Consider the following 9,003-nt stretch of genomic DNA (forward strand, 5'->3'; position numbering starts at 1 on the left):
AAGGGACTGTCCTGGCCAAAATGGGAAGTATGGTCACCCTACCAACTCCCCCTTTTATGCTTATCCCTGCTTATTTTTATGTGTGTGTGTGTGGGGGGGGGGTACCTGCTTTTCCATCTCTGCAGAACTTTTGCGCTTTGCACATGGAGGGGCTGTGATTTCCTTCTGCATTAAATTCCTGAGGAGCAGCGCTGCAATGGGAAATTGGCTGAGGTTCTAGATAAATGGTAAAAGCTGTCTTGCACGTGGACCTGTTTACCACACAGTAGTCCCTTGCCAATCTTGATATGCAGATGAGATCAAGCCATGCTACAATCTCAGCCTTTGCAGTCAGAAATAGTTCTCTTCCAGCATAAATATGTCAAATTTTAGGGATTTGCTGAGATTTTCATGAATACCTTGGATGGTGATCAGAATGTTTGTGACTAGTATGATCCTCCATGCAGGAGCAAGTTGAACTGGAGCTGTTTATTCATTAATATATTTATGAATCTTTTTCATTATTCAGCTAGCCCTAGTAATTACAATAGCTTCCCTATCACAGAAATTTTTACAGCGTAGGTAGGACCTAGGGAGGTATGATTCTAATTAGCTTCTCTGCAGAAAACCCTTTACACACAGAGCATACCACAAAGGGCACAGGCTGCTGCCAGTGTAGAGCATTATGGCCTTGTTTACGCTGGGAATTTCAACCATTGATATTGAGCTACCCCTAGTGTAGAGAAGAAAAACTGCTGTAAGCCGGGATGGTCACTGGTGCAGTTTATTCTTGCTTGAAACAGGGATAAAATGCATCAGTGCACATTGTAGTTTATAATGACTTTGCTTGTCTACACTAGGAGTTTTTGCTGGTGCAGCTATGCTAGGGGCTGTCCACTGATAGATGCAAATCAACTGTTGCTGGCTTTCAGGAGTTGTCCCACAACGCCCCACACTGACAATACAATCAATACAAGCGCGCCTGGTGAGGACACGCACCATCAACAGAAGGAGCCAAGTGTGCATGCACACAAGTGATTTAATAACTGCAGTGGCTGTATGCTGACGTAAGACAGATCGACACAATTGTAGTGTAGACATGGCCTTAGTATTTACGAGCTACAGACAAAAATGTTGTAAGCAAGTTTGCGCTTGTTTACTGAGGGCTTATCCACTATTACAGTGTAGCTTCTCCCGTCACTGTAAGTACTCCACTTCCTCAAGTGACGGGAGCCATACTGATGGGAGAAGCCCTCCTGTCGACATAGTGCTGTCTACACTGGGGGGTGAGGTTGATATAAATACGTTGATAGGTTAGGGTTACCATATTTCACAAATAAAAAAAGAGGACCCTCCACGGGGCCCTCACCCCACCCATTTCCCACCCCAGCCCCGCACCAACCCCGCCCTAACTCCGCCCCCTCCTCCCTCCCACTCCCAGCCATGCGAAAAGGGCTGCCCGAGCGCTACCGGCTTCACGGTTTGCCGGGCAGCCCCCAGACCCTGCACCCCCGGCTGGCGCTTCCCCAGTGCAGCTGGAGCCCGGGAGGGGAAGCACCCAGCCGGGGGCGCAGGATCTGGAGGCTGCCCGGCAAACCGTGAAGCCGGTAACGCTTGGGCTTCGGGCAGTCCCTATGCCTCCGGACCCTGCGCCCCTGGCCGGGCACTTCCCCTCCCGGGCTCCGGCGGCGCAGGGTCCGGAGGTATGGGGGCTGCCCAAAGCCCGTAGCGCTCGGCTCTTAAACAGAGCCGAAGAGTCGGGGAGGAGCAGAGCCGCTGCAGCTGGAGCCTCTGCTCCTCCCCTGACTCTTCGGCTCTGTTTAAGAGCTGAGCTGCTCGAGCGCTACCGGCTTCGGGCAGCCCCTATGCCTCCGGACCCTGCGCCGCTGGAGCCCGGGAGGGGAAGTGCCCGGCCGGCGTCTGGGATCTGGAGGCAAGGGGGCTGCCTGAAGCCCATAGCGCTCGGCTCTTAAACAGAGCCGAAGAGTCGGGGAGGAGCAGAGCAGTCGCGGGAGGGGAAGTGCCCGGCCGGCATTTTCCCGGACATGTTCGGCTTTTTGGCAATTCCCCCCGGACGGGGGGGGGGTTGATTGCCGAAAATCCGGACATGTCTGGGAAAAAACGGACGTATGGTAACCCTATGTGACATAGTTATACCATCATAAGTTGGTAGTGTGGACCAGGGCTGAAAGAGACCTCACAGGTTTTGAAATGCCACATACTGTATTCAGCATGACCAGTCTGGGGAAGTGGGGGGGGGGCTATGCTTAAAATATAGAATATTCAAATAATAAGGTACTTAGAAGAACTTCATTGAGTAAATACCAGTTGTTTCACACAGAAAGACTAGGACATAGCTTTAATGTGCACTGTGATTGCACTGCAAGGGAAATGCTATGAGTTCTCAACAGGCCAAGTTATTTAGGGCCAGCCAGCTGCAGAACTTGGTTGAAAGTAGCTCACCTGCTATGCGCTATGCTATGCTGCTGTTGCTTCTCTTTCCCTCATCCCTTTCTTGCTCCCCCTGTGTTTGTTTGTTTTGGAGATGTTAATTTATGCACTAATCAGTGTTAATGAGCAAAGAGTGGGAGGATAAGAAGAATAATGTGTGTGGGAGGCAGGAGGGCTTGTCTGTAATTATAAGAAAAAACACCCCAGTGGTGCTACCACCAGTTCAGTTGCATGGGTGAGAACCCCAGGGGTAAATAAGTCTCTGGCAGCTTTTGGGGTTTTTATTCATGTGCCAGTTAAAACTGATGGAGTTTGAGATCAGGGTAAATGGAATTGGTTCAAGCCCCATTTTACAGTGCAGCCAGTCTACAGTCATGCAAAAATTCTGAAGGTAGACGAGCTCTCAGCTGTCAAACCATCTTGAACCCTTCCAGTGACAAGTGCCCCCACCCAGAACCAGCCACACATGAGCATGCCTATGATTGGATATCCATATATGGAAATTAAGAGCCACTTTTATTTCAGTGATCACACATTTACCTACTTAACTTGGGCCCTATCCTTTAACAGGCTGAGCTCCTGGGAGTTGAGGGTAGTTGACACCTTACAGGACTTGACCCTTAGGGAATTGTTTGAATGTTGTTTCCAGGGATTTCCCCAGGAATTGAGATTAGAGGGGATGGTTGAATTTACAGGGGGGTTGAAAACAACGAAATTGGTGACACTAGTTGTCCACTGGAGGTGATGGGGGTGTTCAGGGTGGGCAGTGTACACCCTCCCTCCCGCACCGGGAGGTGTAGGGAAATCCTTGTTTCCTATTTGAATGTTCAATCAGTCAGAGCCTGTGTATGTACTGAGGAGAGCACCCACATCCCAATGTACTTCTGCAGTGGGACAGCATATTTAATGGCTGTTCATGCAATGTAATTGCCATGAGTTTATATATGCTACAAATACAATGTAAAGGCAGAAATCCAGGGTGATGAAATAGAGACAAAAGGAGGTAGGAGCACACAGAAGACAGCTAGCATTATTTGATACAAGAAAAAAGGCAACAAGCCCTTTGCACAATAGATCTTCTACTGAAAGAGAGAAAACAACAAGCAACATAAAACAAACCCAAACAGCCCAATGAATAAAAGGTGTTTCTACAGTGACTTCAGTGGGAGGAAGATTTTAGGCCCAGAGTGGGAAAAAGTCATGTGCTAATAAGAAGGGCAGGGAAGTAATGCTACAGTAGGCAAGGAATGAGTTAAATGGTATTGTATTAAGTGGGATGGGAATGCTAGATTCTGGTGGAGGTCCGAATTTGAATGATGAATTGTTCATACAGGTCTGTCTTTGCTTTAAGTTTGAAATGCCAAGAATCTGTGGCACTGCAGCTTCACATCCCAGCAGGGGCAACTCATTTCATCCTCCCATAGCAGATCTGTTAGTAATACACAGTTCATTGTGTGGAAATATTTGGGACGAGAGCTGACTTGTGCTGTGTGAATATTAAAGGTGCCATTTTGTTTTCAGACAGGAAAGGGTTGCTCTTGGCCAAAATCCCTAACTCCCCGCCCTCCTCTTCGGCTGCATGCTGTGTGCTGGCTGGTTACCATTATCCATTCTATAGATGGCTGCATTCACTGATGCCATACATACATTACTGTAAAGTACTTTTAGATCCTTTGTGATGAAATATGCTATAGAGATGGACAGTGATATAATTATAAATTGTGACTCCAATGATATCATCAGTTAGATGGCAGATGGATCAATACTATTATGAGGGCAATATTTTTCACTGGCAACTTGAGTGGATAGAATGTTAACTATCGATTCATATTTTGTTTAATGTTTTGGAAAACAATTCAAAAGGGCTGATAGTGAGATTAGAAGCTATATGAACAACAAGAAGTCCGGTGGCACTTTAAAGACTAACAGATTTATTTGGGCATAAGCTTTAATGGGTAAAAAAACTCACTTCTTCAGAAGCTATAAAGGCGCCCTCGTCTGTTTATAGATGGTATTGCATGTCCTTTTAAGCAACAGAAGCTTATTATGGCTAAGATTGTTAGGAATGTTTTGTTGATAAGTAGTTTATTGAAGTTAGGAGAAGTCATTCCAGTAGGGATTACTATGAGCTATGTGTTTTTAAAAAATTACTTATAAAAGGACTAGCTAACAGAGTGTACTTTGGAGCTATCCTGAGAAACTTTTCCCCTGACATCCTACTCCTCGGCAGGGAAGTACTGGCCATCGCTGACCTGCTTCTAGATACCATCTCAGATTTTAGGTAATTATTTGGGATATTCTAAACCTATTGCTTATGTCTGTGTGTGCTTAAATCAAATAAATACTAGTTTTAGATAATAGCATACTTATTTGTATCCACCTTTCATCAGCTGGAAGTGCTGGGTTCCCATTGATTTATCCCTGACACTGCCTGGAGTGAAACAGTTAAGTTACCGCTACTTTGGGTTTTAAGACTCCAGTGACAACCCCACCGCCACTGAGGAGCGATGGGGGCAGGAAGTGGGGCAGGGGAGGGTTTGGAGCTTCCTGCAGCTGGGGGAGGTTTCTGGGGGTGGGTATGATCCGGTCCCTGTTACTCCTTGCAGGGGAAGAGGAGCTGAGCCTGTCACACGTTAGGAGCCACCGGCCATGGTGTCCCCAGCCCTGTGGTGATTTACCTGTCCACTGGTTGCTCTGGGCACCCAAAATCATGTGCCTGCACAGCTGGGGAGGGGCACATGACCACTCTTGTGGCTTCCCTTTGTTTCCCCTTCAGAAGTCATTTTTCTGTGGGGAAGCAAAGAAATCTGCAGGGGAAATGATTTCTGTGCATGCGCAGTGGTACAGAATTCCCCCAGGAGTAAGGTACTGGCATTTTAAGCACCATGTTGTCTAGATCTGCTCTGAGCGGAATTTAAAAGATGCACATTGCCACTTGAGGTGATTCCACAGCACAATTAAGAGATAATATATATAATTACTAATAATTTCTTCTTATTGCTATCCTTTGACCTCTCTCCCTGTCATGGTTCCCCACACGCTATGGTGCTGCTGTGAAACGCTTTCGCTCTCTGATTTCAACACCTGGGGTAAATTTGGGGTAAGTTCTTCAGAAGCACTGTGTTTTTACACCCTAGGGATATGTGTGTGACTTTCACTAATGGAATGCATAGCCTGTATTCAGCAAAGCATGTGTTTAAAGCCCATTAATTTAAAGTATCTTCAATGAGATTTAAGCATGTGCTTAAATGCTTTGCTGAATCAGGTTTTAGTAATCTGTGGGCAATAGATATTTCCTCTCTCACTCATTTTTATTCATAATATTTGTTGTTTTGCTTGGTATGGCCAATACAAACCTCTTAGACTAGTGAAGCTCATTGACAATACAAAACAAAGCACCATCTGTGTTACCTCAAGCAAATCTGACAGAAGTTTTAAACACTTTCAGCCCCCTGAGCAGAGTTAATTCTGGTGGCTGTAACTTGTGTTCAATCTGGAGGTAAGCAGTAGCAGTTTTTCAGCAGGACACTAAGGGGCAGCTGCGTACCAAAGAAAGTGATTCCCAACAGTTATATATGCACCAACTAAATGAAAGCTGATTTTCACACTGTTTTATATAGCAATATAATGTTGGCCTTATGTGGAAATATGGAATGAATCCAGTTTCAACACCCTCACTCCCATTGCCTTTGGGCAGTATTTATTGCTTCTCACAGATAGGGATTGGGTCCATCTGTGTGTTACCGCTAGACTGGACCTTTTCAACTCATGGAACCAGAGACTGAAGGCAAACGCTCCCAAAATTGCCTCTTCCGTCAATTAGCATACACTAACTGTGCTTTATGATTTACACTGGCTCCCCATTCATAGATTCATAGATTCATAGATTCTAGGACTGGAAGGGACCTCGAGAGGTCATCGAGTCCAGTCCCCTGCCCGCATGGCAGGACCAAATACTGTCTAGACCATCCCTGATAGATGCAAAATATTATCTATCCATTTATCTAACCTACTCTTAAATATCTCCAGAGATGGAGATTCCACAACCTCCCTAGGCAATTTATTCCAGTGTTTAACCACCCTGACAGTTAGGAACTTTTTCCTAATGTCCAACCTAGACCTCCCTTGCTGCAGTTTAAACCCATTGCTTCTTGTTCTATCCTTAGAGGCTAAGGTGAACAAGTTTTCTCCCTCCTCCTTATGACACCCTTTTAGATACCTGAAAACTGCTATCATGTCCCCTCTCAGTCTTCTCTTTTCCAAACTAAACAAACCCAATTCTTTCAGCCTTCCTTCATAGGTCATGTTCTCTAGACCTTTAATCATTCTTGTTGCTCTTCTCTGGACCCTTTCCAATTTCTCCACATCTTTTTTAAAATGCGGTGCCCAGAACTGGACACAATACTCCAGCTGAGGCCTAACCAGAGCAGAGTAGAGCGGAAGAATGACTTCTCGTGTCTTGCTCACAACACACCTGTTAATACATCCCAGAATCATGTTTGCTTTTTTTGCAACAGCATCACACTGTTGACTCATATTTAGCTTGTGGTCCACTATAACCCCTAGATCCCTTTCTGCCGTACTCCTTCCTAGACAGTCTCTTCCCATTCTGTATGTGTGAAACTGATTTTTCCTTCCTAAGTGGAGCAGTTTGTATTTGTCTTTGTTAAACTTCATCCTGTTTACCTCAGACCATTTCTCCAATTTGTCCAGATCATTTTGAATTATGACCCTGTCCTCCAAAGCAGTTGCAATCCCTCCCAATTTGGTATCATCCGCAAACTTAATAAGCGTACTTTCTATGCCAATATCTAAGTCGTTGATGATGATATTGAACAGCGCCGGTCCCAAAACAGACCCCTGCGGTACCCCACTCGTTATGCCTTTCCAGCAGGATTGGGAACCATTAATAACAACTCTCTGAGTATGGTTATCCAGCCAGTTATGCACCCACCTTATAGTAGCCCCATCTAAATTGTATTTGCCTAGTTTATCGATAAGAATATCATGCGAGACTGTATCAAATGCCTTACTAAAGTCTAGGTATACCACATCCACAGCTTCACCCTTATCCACAAGGCTCGTTATCCTATCAAAGAAAGCTATCAGATTGGTTTGACATGATTTGTTCTTCACAAATCCATGCTGGCTGTTCCCTATCACCTTACCACCTTCCAAGTGTTTGCCGATGATTCAATGGTGAAGAGGCCATCTCTGCACAGGGCCCTACCCTGTGGAGCTCTTCTCTCCCAATATTATTTATTAATTGTATTACAGTAGCACCTAGAGGCCCCAACAGGGAACCTGACCCCCTTCATACACATAGCTAGAGACAGTTCCTGCCCTGGAGAGCTTACAGTCTAAATAAACAAGAGAAATACAGGTGGGAGAAAGGAAGGATTATTATCACCATTTTACACACGAGGCACAGACAGATTAAATAACTTGATCAAGGTCACAGAAGAAATCTGTGGAAGAACCAGGGATTGAACCCAGCTCTTCTGAGTCCCAATCAACTGACTTAACCAGGAGTACCTTTGTCTTGGGCAAAAACTTAGTCAGGGGCTTGCAAAGAGACTACTTCTATGTACAGTACACGGCAATGAAATACCACCGAAGGGATCATTTAGGGGCCTAATCCTGCAAGGTACTGAGTGCCACCTGCAAGGTGATGAGCATCCATGGCTTCTAGTGGAGATGCTCAGCACTTTGCAGTGTTGGGCAGTAGAGCGCTTCATTATTTATTTCTTCAGGGCTAATGACAGTGAACCAGACCGTACCATGCTGAGGTGTGGATGTGCAAGGTGGGGTGGGCACACGTAGTCTTCCCCCCTCCTTGCCCGTGTCAGGCACAGTTGCAATCGCTGTGGTCACCAGAGCACAGGAATTGTTCCATGCTAGCTGACATAGCCATGTTGGTAAAGCCCCTGGGGTAGACGCAACTATGCTGATACAGAAAAGTGCTTCTATGTCATTCGGGGACATGGTCCAACTGTGCCGGTAGAATTCCTCCTGTCAGTTTATGCTGCATCTCCATCAGGGGGCTCTGCTAGCATAGTTATATCAGTCTAGCTGTACCCCCAAAGCACTTGTAGCATAGGAAAGCCCCCCACTCACCCCTCTGCACCTGCTAGTACAGCTGGCCAGCCATGGCAAGGAATGCATACTCCATCACCCTCAGGGGTGGAATAGTGGGCATGCTCCCTGGGTACATGGGAGGCGGGGGTCTGGAGTATATGGTGCCTTCCAGAGTTCACAAACACCCTCAAAGCTGGGTTGTGCCTTAATGGCATAGTCTGACCCTGTGTGTGAGAGCTTTGCATGAGATGAAGAGAGGGGGCATTCATAATGTGGATTAGAAGAAATGTTTACCTCCCCACCCCGACACACACCCACACCAGTTTAAAATTCATGTGAGTTTGAGGTAGGATGAAACATGAGTCAGTCAGAATTAGTATTACGAAAGGAAGGTTTTGTCTTATTAATGAGTGGATTTCCCACAAAGGAAATTACCATCTTGGCCTGGTCTGGAAGCTGATGTAATGCCAAGTGCTAATTGCATCTTGAACTGCC

Source organism: Malaclemys terrapin, chromosome 6 (assembly GCF_027887155.1).
Source record: "Malaclemys terrapin pileata isolate rMalTer1 chromosome 6, rMalTer1.hap1, whole genome shotgun sequence".
NCBI classification, from domain to species: Eukaryota; Metazoa; Chordata; order Testudines; family Emydidae; genus Malaclemys; species Malaclemys terrapin.